The 22,842-nt window shown below is 39.8% G+C and overlaps 2 protein-coding genes across 16 annotated transcripts in view; one reads left to right on the forward strand and one right to left on the reverse strand.

Annotated features, from left to right (window-relative positions):
- Positions 1 to 8,095, reverse strand: part of TGFBR3 (transforming growth factor beta receptor 3) — a 112,380-nt gene extending 104,285 nt beyond the window's left edge. For 2 of the 4 annotated variants that reach the window (XM_027890723.1, XM_027890720.1), the window contains exon 1: positions 2,856 to 3,010. The gene's annotated coding sequence lies outside the window, so the exon portion shown is untranslated. Of the gene's footprint in view, positions 1 to 2,644; positions 2,697 to 2,855; positions 3,011 to 7,726 lie in introns of those variants that run through there. The other 2 variants (XM_027890722.1, XM_027890721.1) reach the window with 2 other exon arrangements.
- The window catches only part of BRDT (bromodomain testis associated), a 50,852-nt gene continuing 31,368 nt past the window's right edge, over positions 3,359 to 22,842 (forward strand). For 5 of the 12 annotated variants that reach the window (XM_027890705.1, XM_027890715.1, XM_027890716.1 and 2 more), the window contains exons 1-3: positions 3,359 to 3,487; positions 8,217 to 8,290; positions 18,927 to 18,973. The gene's annotated coding sequence lies outside the window, so the exon portion shown is untranslated. Of the gene's footprint in view, positions 3,488 to 8,216; positions 8,291 to 18,926; positions 18,979 to 22,842 lie in introns of all 12 variants that reach the window. The other 7 variants (XM_027890709.1, XM_027890710.1, XM_027890708.1 and 4 more) reach the window with 7 other exon arrangements.

Consider the following 22,842-nt stretch of genomic DNA (forward strand, 5'->3'; position numbering starts at 1 on the left):
CTGCTGGGAGAATATACAACTGCTATCACCCACAAGCAGCAAATTGGCTACTCCATGGCAAATGCTCCCTGGCATGTTTTTATCCCACCAGGAAAAAATGGCTTAACAACAAGTATTAGCAGCAAAGTATCTCACATTTACAGCAGGGTAAGAGTCCATTCCCCAACTTTTACTGGGGAATAGCTGACATGCTGCAAATTTCCATTCCTCACTTAGCATTCAGCCATCTGTAGGCATATCCATACCTTCAGTTTGTCATTGGGCTGCATGCAGCTTCACAGAGCAGAAAGCAATACGGATTGATGCAAGTCATCCACATAACCTTCTCTGGCAACAGCCTTTACGTTCAGTATTCCTGGTACAAAATACTTAACCGATCATTACGCCAATACAAATCCAAAAGGAAAATCACTATTGATCTGTGCTGGGAGCATCAGTTGACCTTTATAAAAATAAGCTAGTAATGACTTCTTAAAACCTAAGAGAATATCTAAAAATATTTTCTCTTATGGAAACCCTAAATACTAGAAATAGTTTCTTGTGAGAATACAACTTCTTTGCAACTCAACTTTAACTCTCAAGATATCTATATACAATCATAAATGTGACATTGTAGTAGTTTCACTGTGAAAATATTTCAAAATATTTCAAATAGTTCATTACCTAAAACAGGATTACTCAAAATATCACTTCTTAGGTTTAATTACTTCACTCCAAACATCTTCAAAGAGACATTTCCCTCAAATAAACCTCTAATGTTTTTGCAAGTCCCGTTATGGCTAATATGACAAAAAAATCCATTCAGAAGAGTGGAAGACATGCCTGCTAGAGCAAATTAAAAAACAAGATTTCAAAAATTATGTGTTTATTCCAATGCATGGGGAGAGTCTAAGTAAATTGACATTCATTTTCTAAAGAAATATTATCACAAGAAGAGGCCCAAAGTTTTAACAAATTACAACTGTGGTAGGAAGAGAGACTTTATAGATATAAAGTTTTGTGTTCCCCCTGCTGGTTTAGCAATTGACTTCAAAGCACGATTCCTGAGGTAGGCATCAAGATGCTGGGGTATGAAAAGATGTTTTGCATACCAGGAACAAAAACTGAAGCTTACTTCTTAAAAGAATTCATATCTTGGTGGATATCACTTACAGGTTCAGAGCAGGTGAGGCTCTGGACACACAAAATGCGCATCAGCATCAACAACTAAACAAGACCTCCCCAGAGACAGCAAGCATGGCAGGAGAGAAAAATTTGAAGTGTCACTTTAAACTTAACAAGGTTGGTCTGCAGAAAACAATTGGGGGAAGCAAGTTTCAGAGTAAAGGGCTCTTCACTGAAGGAAGCCAACGACCTGCCCCCCCTCCAACACTCGTCCCTCCCTTCCTCCCCCAGCTGAGCACCAGCTGCAGCAGTCGGTGTCGGCCCAGGTCTGAGCCGAGGAGCAGCTCCTCCTCAGCTACATCTCAAGCCTTGTAAGCCTTCATGGGTTAAACTGGAGCTTTTCAAATGAATAAGCATGTTCCAATTAACATTTTACTAACACTTAACTGATAATACTTTAACAGGATACCTGTGCAATGCTAATTAAAACCCAGATACCAACTCGTGTTGTGCCTGGCACTCATGGAAAAAAAACGTGGACTGTATTTTCAGCAAGAAGTGATAAATAAATAACTTTTGTCTTAGGAAGATGTTTAATTTACATATACGGTTTTGAAGTCTTCCACATATGAGACTACAATAGTATGAGTTCTCCAGTCACTCTGAGACAAACCTAATTAGTCCTACAATTAGTGAGCAGGTGGCTCTCTCACTCTGGGTTTTTTCTCTAGTGCAGGTCTAATACCAGCCTGTTCAATCTCACCAAAAAGAAAAACAAATAAAAACTTAGTTTGGTATAAATACAGATCCAACCAGAAAAACTTTTTCCTAGAACAAAATCATGGCACTTTTTCATCCAAGTGTCTTACAGGTTTCAAACCCTATCGAGAAATCTCTGTAAAAACTCAACTGTCCTGATGATACCACATTTCAGAAGAAAATAATAAATGCTGGCGAGTAAATTTTAACAGCTACAGCTTAATAAAACTGAGATAAGTAGATTTACACCTGGTTACAGCCACAGCAAGAAGAAAAGGTGTAACTACACACACAGCTACACCTGACATCCTCTCTTTTGAAAAGAAGTATCACCTCCTGTGCTGTTTGACGCCAATGACAGTGATTTCAGAATTATAAGTCACCTGAATCTGAGTAAAGTTCACATTTTAAAAGTTACTTAATTTATATATAACTTTATTGGCACATTCTTATTATTACTAGGAGAAATGAACTGAGAAGGCTGCAGTGAATTGACTCCAGTATACTCCCTGCAAAATATGCAACACTAAATGCCACAGGTCAACAACTCCTCAATGAAATAGCAATGACGGGACATGTATTACACTCACACAAAACTCTCACTCCGCTCGCACACTGCGGAGTTCCCACCTGGCCTCCTGCACGATCCGAGGATCCCACACGCGCAGCGGCATCCGCACAGGGCTTCGCTGGGTGCCGGCAACTCGCCCAGCACGTTCCAGCCAGTCGGGCACGGTGACTGTCGCTGGGACACCTGTAGCTTTCTCCCACCAGCCGCCACCTCCCGGCTCGCCCCTCAGTTCCCACCCGCGGTTCGCACGGTCCGGGCGGGCGCGCCGCTCCCACCGCCGCTCCCCGCACCCGCGCGGGCTCCCACCGGCCCCGGCAGCTCCCGCACCCCGCAGCTCCGCGGGGCCCCCGGGACCGTCCCGCTCAGCCCGCCAGGGTGACACCCTGGGAGGTGTCCGCCCCGGTCCGACCGCCGCACCCACCTGGCGGCAGGTCCGTCCACGCCGCGTCCCGCGGGGCAGGAGCGCAGGAGCGCGGCTACGCCATGGGCAGCGCCGGCCGGGACGGGAGCGAACAGGAGCGGAGGGGAGCGCAGCGCTCGCCGAGGCCGCCCAGCGCCGGCCACTGCTGCCGGCCCGGGACGCGCGGAGGAGGCGCGAGGAGGCGGTGCGGGGGAGGCGCGTGCCCACCCGGCCGGCCCCGGCCCGGCCCCCGCCCCGCAGTGACCCGGGCGGGGCGGGCGGGGCCGCCATTGGCGCGGGGCGGGGCCGGCGCTGGGAGGACCCGCCCGCTTCCGCCGCCCTCGCGCCCGCGTGCAGCGGGTGCGCGCCACGGCCCGCGCGTGCCCGTCCCGCAGCCTTCGTCCCCGGGGCCGTGAGGGAGGTCCCGGCGCCAAAGGCACGGCCTGGCCGAGCCGGCAGCCGGGACACGGCGGCGATAGACCCCGCTCACTCAGCCGCGGGCGGGGACACCACGGCCCCGGCCGGCAACGGCTTCGAGTTACCGGCCTCGAGGGCGCGTGAGGCCGCCGGGCAGCGCGTCCGTAACGGAGCCTGGGCTGCACTCGGCCCCGGCGTGACCGGCGGTGTGGCGGTGCCCTGCCCTGTGCTCCGAGGTACGTCCCCGCAGCCCCCGGGCGGGCCGGCTCCCACCGGCGGCGGGGGCGCAGGGACCGAGCGGAACCCCGCTGTCCCATCAGCGCGGCCTCCTCGGCCCAGAGCAGCCAAAAACATCAGAACGGGTCTTGGCTGACACCACACAGCTGACAGAGTATACAGCTAAGCAAATTAATCCAGATCACTCGAGGGTTATTACTTTATGGTGAAGATTGCAAAGTGCTGTTCAGTGCAGAATGCACTTTTAAGTTTGTCAAAACACCCAACTGTCAAGACTACTGACTATGGATCCGTTTGTCATTCAGGGAGCTGCACCATGGGTGAGGCCTTTCCACCTGTAGCCCAGTTCAACTGTAATTTTCTCCTACAGCAAGGATGGGCACAGTCCTGCAAGACTGCAAGCCCAGGTGTGCTGTTGGTACCTACATATCCTTTAAAGGTCATGATAACGAGCAATACTAGCACTTGGGAAACATTACACCAAAACTCCTATCACGAAATTGAGCCCTAGTCCTATTATTATCCAAATAAATAATTGTATAGGTATGGAGACCATGTGGAGATAAAGAGAGGTACGGAGGAGTTTAAGAATGTTTCAACAAAATTTTACTATTTTAATTGGCTTTCTTGCTAGGAGAGGAGTTGATTTTTTTCACAGTGCTGTTTGACCTTGGCCCCTTTGTCCCCAAATTGTGAATGCTGAATCCTTACATCTACCCAAGAGGTGTGTTGTGAAAGTTCAGACACAATTTAGCCACTTGAAATGCCAATTTGCAACGTATATTAATACATAGCCACTTAACTCTGCTCTGTACTGTTTGGACGAATCTTACTCATACAGTTCTGCTGCACATACGACACATCAGTCAATGGCTGGGTCCCCCAAGGACTAGGCCCCAAAACTTCTACATTATCTGCATAAGAGACCTCTAGCAAGTAAATCAAAGTAAATCAAATAACAAGCATTTCGCCTACATTAAATATTTCAGCGAACAGGCTTATAAAACCTGCAGAAACATGTAAAATACAAGTTTGGACTGCTTGTTGGCGGCGTAAACCAGCTTACAGAATTTTTTATTTATTTTTGGTGTTTGAAAAGTTGTGCATGTTGGAACATGACATACCTCTTCTCTTATCACTCTCACATGTAGGATGCAAAATCTTTCCAAGAGAGATCTGGAGGTGGGGGAAGTCCCTTCAGGAACGAAGAAAATTAATATTCTTTAGCAAGATATGCATTTCAAGGCATATTGTGTGGCTACTTTATTTCCACTAGCTGAAATTCCGACCGCTGATTAAAAATGGGATTGAAACTTAAGCAAACCAATTATTTTTATTTTAATTACTCATTTAGGTCCCAATCCTGCGAAGATTAAATCAAACAGATTAGGTTCACTCAAATAAGCAGCCATGAGGGCTGTTCAAGTGTGTGAAGTCAAATGTGTGCACACAAGTCCCAGCAAAATCAAATTCTTTGTACACAAGTCTGACTCCAGGCAAATTATTTTCACCATTTTCACTGAAGAACTGATTCTTGTCCACGAGCCAATTGTGTTTGGTACTGACCATAGTTCAGGCTTTACACCACTTCTCCCAGTGTCTGAGAAAGTTCAAGACTCTCTAAGACATACTCAACAATGATTTTTAGTTGTAAACTAATATGTAACTCAGTTGATATATATGAAGATATGACTTTGTATAGGATAAATTGCCACATTAAAGTACAATTAGGAACATAAGTTGGCTCACCCAGGAACATAATGACGGACAGTTGGCTTTGGCAATTTTTCTTTGTTTTTACATTTCATGTCAGAATAAACAGAAAACACCTAATTTCCATTAAAACCATGGAAAAATCTTGTAATCTTAACTGTAATGTTCATCTTTGCAGCTGAGGAACACAATTATATTCATAATTTGTATTTTTACTTACTTTTTAAGTATTTCCTGATCTAGTGATTAACTTCAGTCCAGGGCAGGGTAATTTAACTTAGCAGGCATTGGCCCAATCCAGCAATGTAATATAGTAACCTCACTAAGCTGTATGAAACCTGTGACAGTTCACTTATGCAGGAGGTTTGGATGTTTTCATAGTGCTACATAATTAAGCCTAAGTAAATGAAAAATCTTAAAACATAGGCACCAAGTAAAAACTATTAACATCACTTGTCAATTTTAATTTCTTTTTTTTCCCCCTTCTTTCCTATGAAATTCCGTAGGGTTACTTCTGTGGATAACAACTACCCATTTACTATTCTCACAAAATTATAGACCAGTTTCAATTACTAACCCCTCGTGGTCATAGAGCTCTAACTTGCACTGAAGAGATTGCTGAGTTCAGATCACCCAAGCCAAAAGCAGTACCAATCCATTAAAATGGCATCCAACCTGAACTAACTAATCCTTGCCAAGGACAGGGGTTATTGATTTGGATACCATTCTATATTCACAGAATCAGAATATTTGGGGTAGAAAAGGAGAATTAGAGATCACTTGTACTCAAAACCTCAGCATACTAAAACCATCATCGCCTGGGTAATTTCCACAGTTTTAAGAACACAGAACCCTCTCTGCCTCTGTAATGATGCAGGACCAGGGCCTTGGGATAACCATGGAGCTGTGGCCTGTGTGCTGTCCTTGGGACAGCACTGAATACTCTTCCTGCTAATTAACATATTCCTCTGATGAGCCCATGGCCACGAGTATAAGCATGCTTTAAAGAGTTGCTGCAGGATGTAGGCGTCTGATGATCACTTACCTATTTATAGAGCTATTTAAAAGTATTTCACCCACCAAAAGAAATGAAGGGCACAACAGATCTACAAAAAGTTTATTCCCAAATTGACTTGGAGATTCTAATCAGAAGCACACACTTCTATAAAAGAGCAACTCTGTATGAAATTGTTTTCTTGTCATAAAGTATTTCCTGATCACAGACATGAATTTTGGACATTAGTAAGAACTAATTCTCACAAAACTCTGTCTTACTTCAGTGTCTAGAATCTTGTCGAGATTAGTCCCAACCAATAAAGCACTAAAAATAAATAAATAAATAAATAAATAAATAAATAAATAAAGCTAAAAAAGTCAAAGATAGGAAGGACCACACTATTCTAAGAACTGTTCCTGTTTGCTTTCAAATTTATAGATCATGTTCTACATCAAGGCAATACAAGTTCTGTAATGCTGGATCCAGAAAACAGGCCAGCAACTGTGTTCCTGAAATGCTAAAGAACCATTGATAGTTTTGAAAGTCTAGAAAAGAGTAAATATCCTAATTCACCAATTACAAAAAGGAATGGATCCTGCAACAGTATCTTGTACATTAGACTGGTTTGGAATTGGGATCAAGCATAAGGAGTATGTTCAGATGGTGCAGTCATTGCCCAGGACATCCACTTTGTCCCTCTCTGAGGTAAATTGCTATTATTTAAAATTAGCTTTCTGTTTCAAGATGATTTATTTGTGGTTTATTGTGCAGCTGAAAGCAGGGAATAGAAAGGTCTAAAAGCCTTCACCATAGGTTGCTAGATATAGGTTGTTATGATGCAGTAACTCCATTGTTATACTCATATGACACTACCCACACAACCTTTAATATAAAGGTTCACTTAATAAAATTAAGCCATTAAAATCTTCTTAGGAAATAACTCATTAATACAAACTAATGAGGTAAAATTCTACATTCTTTACTGATCCAACATTCCTTGAACACCTAAAACTTTTGCCAAAGGTAAGTTAATGTTAGTGTTGAACTGTTAGGCTTGTCTACACTTGAATGTTACCTTGGATTAAGGCAGGCAGTGAATTTCAAGTGCACCAGCAAATCCGAGTAATTCCAAGCACAGACAAGTCATTCATAGTGCAATCGTGGAAGATACCATGGGTTTTAAACTCAAACCTGATGCTACAATTCAAATTACACATTCTTAAAGCTTTCAGATTTTAAAAAAGAAGAAAAAAGACAAAATTCTCTATCACGACTAATCATATCCTTTGTGCCTCCCCTTCACCCCTGCTTGCCTTGCTTAGGCTCTTCTATACCCAGCACTCCTCTTCTACTGACTCTGATATGCCCCTTACCCTCCTTCCAACATTTTTCTGATAAGATGTTTATAGGCCCTCAACCTACCAAAAGCAAACACAACAGACCAGAAGAGGGAGGAAAGAAAGAGATTATATGAGAGAAGGGAAAAATCAACAAAAGATCAAACAAGAAAAATGTGAAACTAGCATACCTTCACTGCTCAATCACTTCTTTCTGGCTGGATCCCATTCCTCATATTGCACGTTTTCTGTTTAAAGCCCAATCTGAAGTTTAATCAAATAGCCAGAAGTCAGTAGATTACTTTAAACTCTTCAGTTCCAGACAATTCTCTTTATATTTGATCATAACACACCTAGAACCTTGTCACATAAAAATTATTTAATAACATATACACATACTTTCAGATTCAAGCCCACATATTAAATAACTCATATTCAACCCTGAAATACTTAAAATATGGAACTATATATATATGACTAAAATTGCATATGTTGTTTGCAGTATTGAGTCCCAAACTGCTGTATTCTGCTCTGAACTTTATACTGCATGCTTGTGGTTTCAAGACCATATTATGGGTGAAACTCTTTTGTAGCCAAGATGTAAATATCACAGGCTGAAATCTGCTCATGTCTACAATGTCCTAATTACTTTACTATTTTTTATTTCTATAATTTCCATAGGGTGCCAAAAGTTTTACTGAAAATCATCAAGACAAAGCTGCTGCCTAGAGAGTTAACAACTTCAATTAGCAAAGGTAAGTGAAAGAAAGAGATGCAAGACAAACAAAGGGAGGTAAGACAAAGTAATTGGGCATTGAAGCTTGACACACTGTTTTAATTATGTGTCTTGGACATTTTCTTTTAGCCCTTTTAATCTTTAGTTGATTTGGTTTTCTCTTTTTCTTCCCTTTCCAATCTGATTTGATTGCAAGGACATGATCCACTGGGTCACGATAAAGAAATGGAAGGAGATTTAAGTACAGCCTGCCTCACAGATGAAGCAGAGCCAAAAATCAAGCAGCTAGATAAACAGTCATTACCTTTCAGAGAGTAAATTTCATCCAGCACAGAAGAAATGCCTGAAATAAGACTGCTTAAGCTACATTTCTGTCCCAAAATAAATAGGTTAGCTAGATGTTCAGAATCTAGATACACATCCCAGTGAAATTTCATGTCAAGTAAACAATCAAACCTAAAAAACCAAGAAAACCCAACCAACCCAAACCCCAGAATTTGGAAGACCTTATTTTGTTAAATAAAGCTACTGTTTTGCTATCAGTCTGTTTGCAAAGAGGTTTGAGAATGAGGAGGTCATGAGATGTTTATAAGGTGATACAGTATGATATTTCTGTAGCCCAGTTTAGGTAATCACATTTTAAAGCAGAGCAGTAAAATGAGTCTCTCTTCAGTATATAGTGTTTCCAAATTTGCTCTCCAAAAGAAAAAGTCACCCATTTAAACCTACTAGTTATATGAATTTAAATACCAATCTGTGGCAAATTTTTTGGATTTGGGAATTACCAAGTAATGTATTGCCCAGGGTCCAATTTATTTCTTGTTTGAACTCCAGAAGTTCAAGGAAGGAATTCTGCACTGCTGCTTTGTGCTTAGGTTTAGCATTGATCCTGGGGAACACACCAGGAGAACACACCTTTATTTTTCTTTTGCAAGAGAAATTACCAATACTACTGCAAAACAAATGTGTAAAAGTGCTTCATTCTGTACTTTCCTATGTGACTTACAGCTTAGATCTAGCCAGAATTATGAATTAATGTAAGTTTTTCCTTCACATATACAGTGCAGCATTAACTATTTCAGAGAACATATTCCTTTGCCTTTGTGTATATAAGAATTAGAGTCTTTTTGCAAGCGCTGGAGATCTCAGGTTCATCCCTCCAAGTGATCTCTAATACAGTATGTTCCTTATTTTGCTTTAGACTGCTACTGATTAATGCCTTATGTTGGATATTTGTTTGTTTTTCCCACGTGTTAGTTCATCGTTCTTGAAATTACAATAACACGTGCCAGGGAATGTGACCTGTTAACTGTCCTTCATTAAGACTGAGTGAGGATGTAAGGCAAGTGCATACATATAATATGTGAAGGGTTTACATTCAAATTTGACACATAATTTGCTGCTGGAAGGCTTTCATGTCATACATTGATTCATAAAGTATCAATTATTTAGTGTAGATGTGTGTGAATTGATATCAAAATTCAGTCTTTGTTGCCATTTACGCATTAAAAAAGCCAAATGCAAGTTTCTTTTTCCTTCTAACATATACAAAAGATCAAAAGAGGTCTCAAGTAGAGAGAGGAGGAAAACCAACCAAACCTCCCATCTGCTCCTTTACAAAACCTCGAGAGAACAGACTGGTCTTTCCATTTCTTGTATCTCTTGATTGAACCAGTGAGAATATGGCTTGTGGAGAAAGGTAATCTTTCAACAGAGAAATCCACACAGATAAGTAGAAAGCAGCTGACTAACACCACCCATCACAGCACATATCTGAAGACAAAAAATGTGAAATACCCGTTCCCAAGCAGTCCAGAGTATACCCAGCTAGTTTCAGTAATATTTCTCACTACAGGCCTAAACACAGCTGCTTCTTGTAACCCACCACCATTCCCTGCCTTGCACAATTTAACAAGAATTTTATGTATTTCTGAATTATTTGTTCCACAGAACTGGCAATGTCAAATATGAAGGCGATAATGAGCTGAAGGACATCAGCAAACTAAGTACGTCAGAGCCAGTGCCCCCAGTGTTATCACGTGGAAATGGCTTAAAAGCAAGGGCAGTCCAAGCCCCGCTGTATCACAGGGCCAAGAACTTTCTGTACAAAACAGGTTGCTTACACTTGCCACATGTGACCTGTGCATCTGTTGAAACATCTGTATTTTAGCAGACAGGCAACAAAATTGCTGTTGAAAACCACAGACAAAAAGAAACAATCAAAGGCAAGTTATGCTGCTAGCAGAGATCATAAATATACATATCCAGTAAATTTGCTATTCAGGTCTTTCAAATTTTGCTGTTGCCTGAAGGTTTAATTTTATTTCAAGGACTGGAAGTTTCATTTGCACCAAAATCTTTTTTTTTTTTTTTTTTTTTTTGAGGTCTTTACAGGCTGGCATGGTAGGTGTCCACCACAGCAATACAGATCTGCGGAAGGTTTCAAAGTTGAAGAATTTGTACTTTTCTGAACTAGCCAAATTGTACCTAAAAAATTTCAACTTCTATAGGTTGTAAGAGACCAAAAGTATGAAGAAAGAAACATTATATACTTAAATTTTCTTTTTGATACTTCATCTATGTAATTCAATTGCTCTTGGGGGGAGGTGGGGGGACAGAAAAGAAAAAACCCATAAATAATTTCTACACAACATGCTCTTCTTAAAACATGGAAGGAAAACATTTGCCTGCCCTAGAAAATATACTGATACGTACCAGTACACCAGAGAAATAGGAAAATCTAAAAACCAGAGAGCTCTTTGTTACCTCACAGATAAAGAAAACAATATTTTCAGGTTGCCTGGTTATCTATATATTTAGACGTCAAGATATTTTGATATCAAGAGGCAACAGAAGCAGAATAGTTAACTACATTGAAAACTGTTCCTAATGTGTGAGCCACAAAACTATCACTATGAGGGTGAGAAAGGCCTCGTGCTAAAGAACATTGGCTGGCCTCCATCTGTCTCATCCTGTTTCTCCCATGGAAAAGACCAACCACTTTGTTAATGAACAGTAATTTATTCCAGAAGGAATAAGGGATACAAGAACAGATTCCCGTAATCATGTTTTTTAAAAAGCAAGCCCATGTTAATTATCAGACTATATCTCTCTATTAACAACTACACAGGTACAATAGGAAGGAGTCTACAGAACAGAACTGTATATGTTGAGGATCTGATGTCTATACTAGACACACTTTATAGGGAGTTATTTCCAGCCAATTCCAGTGTGGACTGCATGTCTATTAGTTTTTCGAGTACGTTAGGTCCTGGGTCACAGTTTAACTTCACCCAGGAGGAATCCCATTTGTGTACTCTGACACTGCCAACTTGAGAACCAAACCATATGGTAATGACCAGGAGCCTTTCCAAAGCCTGCTGCTGATCCAACCTAAAATGCTGAAATAGGCATATCCCAAATACCTCCCAGGACACATTTTTGCTCTCACTGCTCTGCAGGGACACACACGGGCAAGAGAAACTTACAGACCAGATCCTACAAGGCACTGGCAGCACTGACACTTGCTGCCTGCCAATAGATGCATCTGATACCATACTAAGATGTTCACATTCACAGGGAATGCAAGTTCACAAAACATTTTTAGGTCTCTGCTTCGTAGTGTTGAAATCCATGCCAATGCAGAGAAACGGCTTTCATGTACTGCTCTGCCCTTCTTCATTCCTATTTTGACTCCATGTTGTGTCCAGGATTTGTACTGGCCCTCTGCTAGGGAGAACTTCACTGCCTGTCCACAAAGGGACTGTAGAATCCTTCTCCCCAGCCCTCTTTCTCCTCTCAAACAAAACACAAATCCCTCTTCCATTACTCTTGGAACCTTATCTAGCCATACATATATGTGTGAGGCTGATATACCGGAGGAGATACTGCCTTGGGTTGACCTTTATTTCTTAAATGCTTTTACTTCTTCAAGGTAAAAATATTCAGCCACAATTCTATTTCATTGCATGGGATGGAGTTCAGATCCCTGAAGAGAAAACAGCTGAATTCCTTGGGTCTCAAATGTCAATGTTAGAAATATAAAAGGTAACAAATTCTCTTTAGAGCAGAAGGGATTAAGAAGGTAATTTCTTAACAGCTGCATAATAAATCCCTCATACATTCATGATAAAACAGACATATTTAGCACAGGTTGAGAACACTTTTTTTTTAAACCAAAATCTAGAGTGATTTCTCAGATGCAATGTACTTTCTTTTACCTTTTATCTAAAAAGTGTGATGCCAACAAATTAAACCATCCCTCCAGCAGAAAGGCAAGGTTAGCCTTTACACATCTATTAGGTCAAGTTAGCAAAAGACAGATAAAGCATATGACTGTGCTGCTGTCTTTTCTAATTCCAAGACATGCAGTTAGTGTTTCAGAGTAATTACTAACCTAAATAGTAAAACTAAGGCCCATATTGGTTTTTTGTATTTGTTGAATTTCTGTAGGTAAAAAAGAGTCCAAACCAACATATTATGCAGTTTAGGTTGAATTTTCTTGTTCTACTTCTAATTTTTGAAATGCAGGCTTGTTGTACTGCTTAAAACTTAGACCTTGGTAACCATTAGCATTTTATTACAACGCCTATATGGACATTTTTTACTGTAACCATATACATCTCTCAGAGGGGTATAAGCTGGGGACCACTCTTAGCTCATACTTGTTTTCCCCATGCAGCCACACATGTGGTGAACAGCTGGAGAAGTTGTAAAATTGTCTTTACACGTTGCACATGTTGTTGAATTTAATATGCATACACATTATGTATGAAGCAAGTCCTAAAGCAAAATAATGCACTGAATATTTCTTTTTACTCATTTTTGTAAATATTTGGCTTTATTTAAATAAAGACAAATGTTTCCTTCTTAGATTCTTTCAACAAAATAATAGCACTTAATTATTCAGAATTGCAGGTTTACCAGTTCTTACCACAAGCAAGCCTTTTAACCACGTCCGTTATGGCAAAGAATCAAATGCTGTCAAAAGTGAATCTGCAAAGCAACTGTTACTATGGTAGTGTGACCAGCTCCACTGCAATAAAATACAGAAATGAAAATGTAAATTGTTACTTACATATACATTTTGCTCCAGGGTGCTATAAGCAAAAATGAAAACAGCTGACACTGAGTCACCCTTCTAGATAATAAATATTGCTAATATGAATCTGATGTGTTGAAGGGTGGGAGGAAGCTCTAGAGACTAACACTCCCCTCGTTAATATTCTACCACCAAATTGAAAGAAAGGTGGAGTGGTTTCCCCATCTCTGGTGAGAGCTTAGTTTTCTGAATACAGCTCAATCAATCCCCACAGAGATACGTTATCTGCAAGGCTTGTGAAAAATATCTGACAAGTAAATGGTTAGCATTTGGAATGGACCACACCATGTGAAGTAACAGTTATTTCATAAGAGATTTCCCATGGTATATATTCCCAAACCCTACTACGAGGCCTTCACTCCCACACCCACCCCATGATATTATTTGAATGCTGTGCTATACTATTAATGGGCTCAGGGCAATTTTAAGCAGCAAAATACATACAGCCAAGCACACTAAAACGATCGCTTATTTCTTGGTTATTATTAAAAAAAGGAAAACAGATCTGTTTAAATGAGGAACACCTCCCTCTGCTCCTATCTTCCATCTGCCAACAAATACAGATATTGCACATGAGGCTTATCATATAGTAGAAAGGAAAGCATTATACAAGCCCACTGTTAATTTAGCTATGTGAATATGAGCAATCGTTTTTTAAATGTGCTCCTTTTTCTCTTTTCTTACAGTCCTTGTAACATGTTCAAAAGAATAAGCATTATTTTGAAAACTTTCCACACTATTTATAATTTTTATTATATTTTGATCAACTATATACTGTAGAAACATGCTATCACTGATGTTAAAGTTAGCATGTATGAAAAGAGAAGCAATTGCCCATACAAATTGTCTGCAAGTCTTTCACACTTATCTACTACACATCTTCTGCATACACTAAAACTGGTCAGATTACACTTACATATTTTTTCTTATCAATTTATTAAAAAAATAGCCAAAAAATCGTTTTAATCTGATTTATGGATCTGACAAAAGAGCTTACAAAACTTTACAGCTAACTTGAGAAATTTTACAAACATTTTTATTATAATATCTAATTACAGTGCATTCTCTCTTTTCCTTGTCAAAAACAAAACAGAACAAAACAAAACAAACCCAACTTTTACAAAGTGGTTTTACTTTCCTACCTCTAGTATTAACTTATGTTTGTTCTGCATGACAAAACAGTGCATGGATTACTGTGGTGCTCTGATTTAGAGTATATCATTTTACCTACCTGTGCAAGTGAAGTTTTTAGGGAACTTGATCCATAGTGCACATCTTCATTAAGCCCCAGTTCAACCAATTACTCATGCATTTACCAATCAATAAATAAGTTTTCCCCTCAGAATAAATTAAATAGCTTGAGTGTCTAAGTTGTGTTGCCTAAAGCTGTAATGAGGTCATTTGCCTGGAGAAATGCAAGTTGGAACGCCTCGCTATTTCTGTTTGCATGAGTTCAGATCTCCTAGTGGTACTAGCAAAAAAATACTAGCCAAAGACTCAAGCCAGAATAAGCAAAGCAAAAATGCATCCGATATTATAGGATGCTGCCTTTTCTTCCTTGTGGGATACTGCACTGCTCAGCCAAGGCCTTGGTCCCGATAGCTCTGCTTATGGGGAAATTCACTTCAGATTAAAGAGCCTGTGAACTTTAGCAGGCAGACATATGTTCACCAGACAATTTGCTCTACCAAAATTTAAATTTTTTTGCTGTTGTCACAGTAACTGTCATGTAGTTAAGCCATTGCTGATACATAGGAGAGAGATCAGACTTCTACCATAAGGATTATCAACGTAGCTACTGTCAGAGATACCAGAACCACTTTCTTCAAACATACAGGGAATGACTTTTTTTCCAGCAGAGATCTGGGAGAAGGGGAGGAGGGGAGAGTTGGAAAGATCCTTGAAACTGGAATGTAACTTCCAATAATGACTTACAGATGTCTGAGTAATGTTCTAAGATCTTCCTATTAGTCCAATGCTATTATTTGTAACATATGCAGAATGAAAGCCCCTTGCATAAAGCTGTAAACAAACTTCTTGACTGAACTAGTTGTGGCTCAGCCAACTTCAGCCCTGGGGGCAGGGAGGTGCAAAGGGGGTAAAAGAGGCCTCATTTTTTAGTATCACGCTCAGGTTTTCTTACAATTTTGCCATTACTTTAGAGATGGGACGTCTTTACTGTATAGGTTCCAAATCACCACACAAAATTACCGGAAATGCCGGTGATAAAGCAAGTAAAACCACACCCAGTATAACAGGAGAGAGATTTGAATTCAGACATGCAAGAGTAATGAGAAAAGATGAGAGTTTTCACTTAGAATATATGCAATTCACTGCCAAAAGGAAAAAGCATCCAAGTTGGGCAGCTCATATATACTGAGTAGAATTTATGTTTAAGTGTATCCAGCTTTCACAGTAAATAGCACAGCATATAATTAATCATATTCCAGCAGTAAATATTAAGATCAAATGCTGAATATCTCATTTACTCCAAAGCACTTTCAAGGTTTCAATTTCAGAGAGTCTCATTCAAAGCAGCTGTTTAATAAAAATTTGTATAAATTAAAATCAACATTTGATCTTCATGCTGGTTCTTAATTATCAGATAAAACTCTTAACAGTGTGTCTGATGTAAAAGCAGGGGCACACTGGAGGTGATGTGTTTCCTTTACTGATGAAAATAAGTTGTTTACAGTGTCTGACACCATATGCACTTCAGGATCAGAGACAATTTGGTTGCATCAATTAGATTTTCGTTAGAATGCCAATCAGCAATTTTTACCAGCAAAAAGACACTAGAGTGTTCGTGGAAGCATCAACTGTGTCTGGCACCAAGATTTGCTGGAAGGGGAGCAAATCTGGAAAGAAGAGCACACCTGGAGTCTCCCACACCCTGTGGTGGAGGTTAGCAGTCGGTGCCGATTACTCACTCCCTTTCCCAGTCCCAAGCAGTCAGGTGTCCCTGGCAGTGCCCTGCTCTGTGGAGGGACACAGGCCTCCTGCCGGGGGGAGGGAGAGCTCTGGCTCCTCCCCAGCTCTGTGGGAGCCAGCAGAGCCACTGTACCTGACGTACTCAAGCTACATGGATGTCCCTAACACTGCAACAGCAGTTTTTAGCCCTTAGTACTCCTACAAGCTAGTGCAATGTAGGAGGTTGATCTGGACTTTTCTTACATCCTACAACTTAGGAAACACCTGCAGATTCCCCCTAAAACTAGTAGGTGTCGGGGCACCACAAGGATCTCCTTTTACATCACAGGGGAATTACTGCCATAGGGGTACCATTGCTGCGCTGGATCAGCTGGGGCAGAGCTTTGTCCTTGGCCACAGCTGCTTCATAAAACTTCATGGTGTTTTGCCAGAAGTCGTTGGGTGACACCTGCCTCAGGCAGAGATTATTCTAGCCCCTGTGTGTCAGTAGCATAAGTATTTGTTTCTTCTCTAAAATACTTAATTATTTACTTAACAGTATGTCAAATCTTAGTAAGCCTGGGTTTTAGTTTTGTTTTGTTGGATTGTTTTCCATTGTCAACTCTTTCTCTAGATCCCAGTAAACTCTAGATATCAAACCGTATCCTCAAATAATGATTTCCCCTAGGAGAATATGCATTGCATGACAAAACTTCCTTTCAATTTTGCAGGCAAAACATTTCAGTTTCATGACTATCTTATTCACTGTGGTTTGGAAGATAAGGTGAATAGCCATTCCTGCTCTAACTTATTAACATTTGCTATCACTGTTTAAAACATTAGATGTGTCATGGTACAGCTTATTTATCTAGGTTATATAATTATCTTAATTGGAGTTTTTCACCTCTCTCAATTTAAACCTTTTGGGAGTTTTTAATCACTTCTTTTGACCAAACTAATTTAGCCTGATGTAATTTGGGGAGAGAAAGACGTTTCAGCAGCAGGAATCTGTGACAGATACTCTTGTTTTTTCTGCTCCTGTTGAATTCCCAGCACACAAAGATGAGACGCAGGGAAAGCCCTTTGCGTGAGTGGACACGGAATTGAGGATGCCTTGCAAGCATCAGCACTGGGCTTTCTGTATTCATAGACGTCAAACAGACAAATAACAATATATCTATAATTTTACTTAGAGGCAAAACATTTTGCCCAACAATAACAGAAGACAGTTTCTCTCTGTATTAACAAGAAGTAGCAATGCAGAAAAGTGAAATGCTTCCAGCACTGAGGTTAATCATTTTAGGGCATGTCCAATAGCCCTTGTTGGAAATCTTGCACAAATGAGGACTGGCATTTGCCAAAATTTTTCGTCATGAGGGAAAACTGAAAGAATTTAAAACTATTTAAAATTAATGGAAAAATATATGGCACATTAAAAGTTTTACAGAATATGTGTTCAAAAGAGCATCAACACAATACAATTTAGGTTTCCCAAGAGCCTCAAAAAAAGAGAAAGTATTGAATAGGCCTTTATTCATATTTCATGAACTATCAGAATTATTTATGTTCCTACATAATTTTGGAGAAAGCTCCAGCTAACTGATCACCACCTGAGAAATTTACATGTTCTGTGCAAAGTCATACAGACAAGACAAGATTGCTTCAGGTTATAAAACATGCTTTCGTCCTCAGATCCTCACTACAGGACAATAAGACCTGAACACAGGCAGATTTTGCACAGAAAAACCAGTCTGAGATTCCTCTCAGTGTTTCATTTTTATTGGTAGCGTGGCCGATGAGCAGGTGCTTATTCTGCAAGTACAAGCTGTCATAATCCTTACATTTACAAACTGCTGCAGCTGTAATGAAGCTCATTCCTAGCTCTGTTCATCCCATCTATCAACACTTCCCACTTCTCAAAATTTACCATTAACGCACCTAGTACAAAGTGTTCATAGAATATCTTAAGTATCCTCAATCAGCTCCTCAATCCATCTATTCAACTGCCTATAAATATATTTGTTCAGAAGTATGACTGTAGTTTACAATTATGCAGCTTTAAAATTAATGAGATGCAATATGAAACAGTAAATCACATTTTTCACTTGTTTATATTTTCCTAGATCATAATTTGAGTAGAGAGAAAGAGGGAACAAGATAGAAACCTGAATTACAGTTAGCAATATAAATACTTTCATTAAAAACATCAGTAATCACATAAACATTATACCTATGGATCTGTACATGTGCATTTATTTTTCTTCATTCTAAGCAGTGCAACGTCTCAGTTATGTCAGGATTATGCAAACAGAAAGGAAGAGTACTTGCCATACTACTGAAGTAACTGCTGTCTCTGTTCTGTGGCAGCCACAGAAAAATCTCTGTGGAAATGCAAACAAACAAAAAAATTCTATCTCCTTTCCAACAATTTGTAAATTATGTTGCAACTGCAATTCCAGAAAATATGTTTTAAAAGACAGTAATTAATTTATTATTCTACTATAAACCTATCTGCACTGCCAGCCTGAGATTTTAGCTTGATAGAGACTGATACTTCCATTTCTGATTAACTTCTTTCCTTTTAACATGTAATTCTAAAATAAATAGTTTTATATTACTAAACTGACCTTTGTTTCCCTTTCAGCAGTCCGCCTATAAGAAGAAACAGAACAACAGGACCTGAAATAGTGTAAGGTACTTCATTAATTAAAAAAGGTTTCATAAAGCAAGTTTTACCATGGTAAATCTTCTTGGAGGTTATTTCTTCTTTAGTGAAGAGGCAGATATAGTTCATAATTATTCATTTTTAATTTTTGATTAGTGAAGTCAAGAGCTGTGGTGCCTCCTGAGAGCTGTAAGAAATCCTAGGTTTGATCCAGCTCTTATTAACTTTAACAAAAGCTCCAGTTTTCCCTTGATATCTCCACTGTACTACAGGCAAACAGTGCTTTTAATTTCTTTTCTTCTACCCTTTCACAGATCATATATTTTTTGTAATGAAATAAAAAAAAAAAAACTCTACTTAATATAGGAATATATCCTCAATCACTTTTTGAGATTATTGATTTTAATGACTAAGTTGATTAATTGGATTAATTAAATACTTGAATAAATACAGAGCACTTACAACTTCCACTGAATTACGGGGGTTTAGATCTATTTTAGGACTAAACTCTCAACACAACATTATTTTACAATACGGCTGTAATTTTATCTGCCACTCACACAGCACAAGAACCTACAGAAATAACTGAAAATATGCAAAGTACCTGGATGTATGTTTTCCTCCAATATAGACATCATACACATTGTATTCATAATACTTTGTACAAAAAGTACAGTGGGATTTCTCCCGCATGCGGCACTTCTTACAAGCAGAGAATGCTAAAAGGTCACACTGTTAATGAGTTAAGTAATTTCTCTGCATTTCGAACATTCCAGTGCTGGATGGATACCACAGTTTGTAGCAATCACCTGGAAAAGGTATAGGAAGAAATGAAAATAAGTTGCACAGTTTTTGTTACTCAAAGGCAGAAAAGCTGTCCAGAACAATTTGCTGTTAATGGCTGTTTTAGCTCAAAAGAGGCCCTGAAGTGAAGAATAAACAAACTGTCACAGGAACAGAGAGTAAGTCTCTTAAGATCAGAGTTAAGGTTCATTGGTACAATTGCTCTAAGGCAAAACATTACTGCATCTTGGATTAATCTTGGCATGTAGATAAATATAAAGGTACAGCACTAATGCACATATGCCTTTTTTGAAACCCTTGCACGTGCAATACAGCCAAATGCATAATGCAAAATATAGCGTCCTGTGAAAATGAAATGGGAATTCTAAATATGCTGAAACAGAGGTTTAGAAATTCAGGAACTAGATAATAATAAACAAAAGTTAGATAAACAGGCTCTGCTGTCAGTCTTGCACAAGTTGGATTATCCTTGTTTAAGCTAAAACAGACTCCAGCCAGCCATCTATCTCAAAAAACTAGTTTTCCCATCTACAACTTGCCTTCAGCTTTTTTCTCCCCCACAAAGCCTCAACATTTTATTTTTTTAAAAAGATTATTTTAACATATTTTGACCCTCCCATGAAGAAAACCAGATATGCACAGTGCAATTCCATGCTGCAGGGATTAGTCTTCCACATTTATTTAAGTATTATTATATCACTGGAAAATCCTTCAGGTTTGCATTTGTTAAAAAAAAAAAAAAAGTTGTGCCTAAATCCTCTTCTCGTCCCTTTCATCATTATTTGTTCTCCACGAGTACCAGAGCCGTGAATTTAGCCCCCCTCTCTCTCACTCCCAGAAATAAGCCTCTCCATACACTCCCCTGCCCATTCCAGCTAAAGGCATTTCAGCTTTTGGAGCTGGGTCAGAAGTATCAGCACTCAGGCTGAAGTCTCAAGCCAAGCAGTCTGTTCTCCTTTGCCACATTCAAAGCTTCCCTTTAGGGGAGCGGGAATTGCCCAGCTTCAGGCAGTGGCTAGGGACATGAAGGAATTCTGACAGTCCTCACTGTAAGAGTAGGATGCAGCAAGGACCTCACCTCCTGCAGTGTGAGGTTCTCCATTCCCTTTGCTACAGAGCTGTCACCACACCTCAACTCCTGCAAAAGTCACATATTGCCACACTGATATAGTGATAAACATTTCCCACCAGCAAGGGACTGTTCCTATTACAAGAACAGCGCTGCATGTCCACTGCTTGTCCTTCCTCATTCATTTGCATTACATAGCTGAGATAAGAGGATGAAGGAGGGAAAGCCATTCTTCTGATGGCAAGCATCTGCATCCCAGTGCAGCATTGTGTTATCCTTCCTGCTCCCTAGTAAATAATGCTGGCCAGCATTATCTATTAGAGCAAGAGCAGTAACAGTCTACAGGATTCCAAGGACTGGGCTGCTCACTTACTAAGCCTCTCCATTTGCTGATACACTGCTCCCTTCACAAGCTCCTTGGCATAGAGAGGTGGAATATTCCCATTGGCCTCCAATATTAGTTCTTTTTTCCATTATGGTATTTCAGCAACTGTTGTACTCTCCAGGACTTCTCTGGCCTGAAACAAAGTTAGAATCAGCACTGGTAATAGAGGATCTCCCTGGCCAAGGTCTAATATTGTTAAACTGTCCTTAACATAATGTGCCTGTAGACACTAACAGCAAAAGCTGCTGCTGACATGCACAGAGGGAAGAGTATTTAGCAATGGAAGAAAGTCAAGCAGGCCTTGGATGAGTTTTCCATAGAAGTGGATGCAGAATGCATAGGCAGAAACAGCAGGGCAAGTTCCTTGCAGAAGGATAGAGGCTTTGGAGAGGACTTTGTGCTTGTGAAATCAGTCACCAGTCTCGGGCCAAGAGCTTGTGTACACGGTTTCATAGCAGCTTCTCTGCCAGCTTCAGTACCAGTGGCACTGCTCTCAAGCACCAGCATCCACATGCTCAGCTTCAAGCCGCTTCACACAAGCAGTTATAGGAACTGCTTAAATCTGGGAATGGCAAAGAAGTGGAAGAAAGCCACTATCAATGGGACTGACTTTCATTAATCTAATTATCAGTGGCTCACATAATTTCACTATAGCTAGTTTAGCTGTTTTGAGCACATCTACATACAGCTCTTTTTAATTGGCATTACAGGTGAGTTCTTTTCTCTGTACATGAACAAGTAGTTAGGGTTAAAATGGTTTAGCTTGTATTGAATAGTTTATGACTTGGTTTGTGTTTGAAATACATTGCTGTATGCGTTCTGCACATGCAGAAGAGCCAAGGAACAGATTACTAATCTTTAAAAAACTTGCAAAATGTCACAATCACCTAAAGCTAAAGCCATATTAACCCTATAAAACATATGGACACTTAACACTTAAAAATCTCACTAAACCTATAAATGTATAAAGCTTGTGACAAATTAACTGATCTATGTATGATAAAATCTAATTTAAAATTTATTAAAATTGTTCAAACCATTATAGCTTCACTCAAAAACTCACTTCCTATGTCACTTCGATGTAGGTATGCAGGGTATATCTTAAATCCCACCTGTCTTCAGCCAGCCCCAGGGACAATGGAGCTTTCTGGTTGCCCATATCAGCTCCCTAAACAAGCAGGCTCCTGAAAACACCCCATATAAAAACACCTTTGTGTTGACAGTGCAGAATTTTTAGCTTAATCTAATTGGGGGCCCTGGATTTTTGTCACCACTATCAACCTTCACCCAGTTCAACAAAATCACCCTCTAGCCATTGTCAAACATTTACAGCCAGTTCTACTGTGCCTGGCCTTCTGATGTTAAAGAAGTTCCATTTATTGAGCAATGGCAATAGTGAGGAACCTCCCTCCCAAAAAAAGTAATGACATGTAAGCAGCAAGGTCACTAGAAACAAGTTTTTTAAACAGGCTGTTAATCTCCTAAAGACTCTGGAAGTGTGCAACTTGACTTTTCTGAATTTATTATATTGGCATCCACAACTGTGTATTGAGCTAGGCCACAGACTGCAAAAATAAGGAGTAACATTTTCTTGGAATTGATGTCTGCATTTCTTCTTTGTAGAGGACCGAGTGGGA

Source organism: Empidonax traillii, unplaced genomic scaffold (genome assembly GCF_003031625.1).
Source record: "Empidonax traillii isolate 1590-97213 ecotype Southwest subspecies unplaced genomic scaffold, ASM303162v1 scaffold295:size639837, whole genome shotgun sequence".
Taxonomy (NCBI): Eukaryota; Metazoa; Chordata; class Aves; order Passeriformes; family Tyrannidae; genus Empidonax; species Empidonax traillii.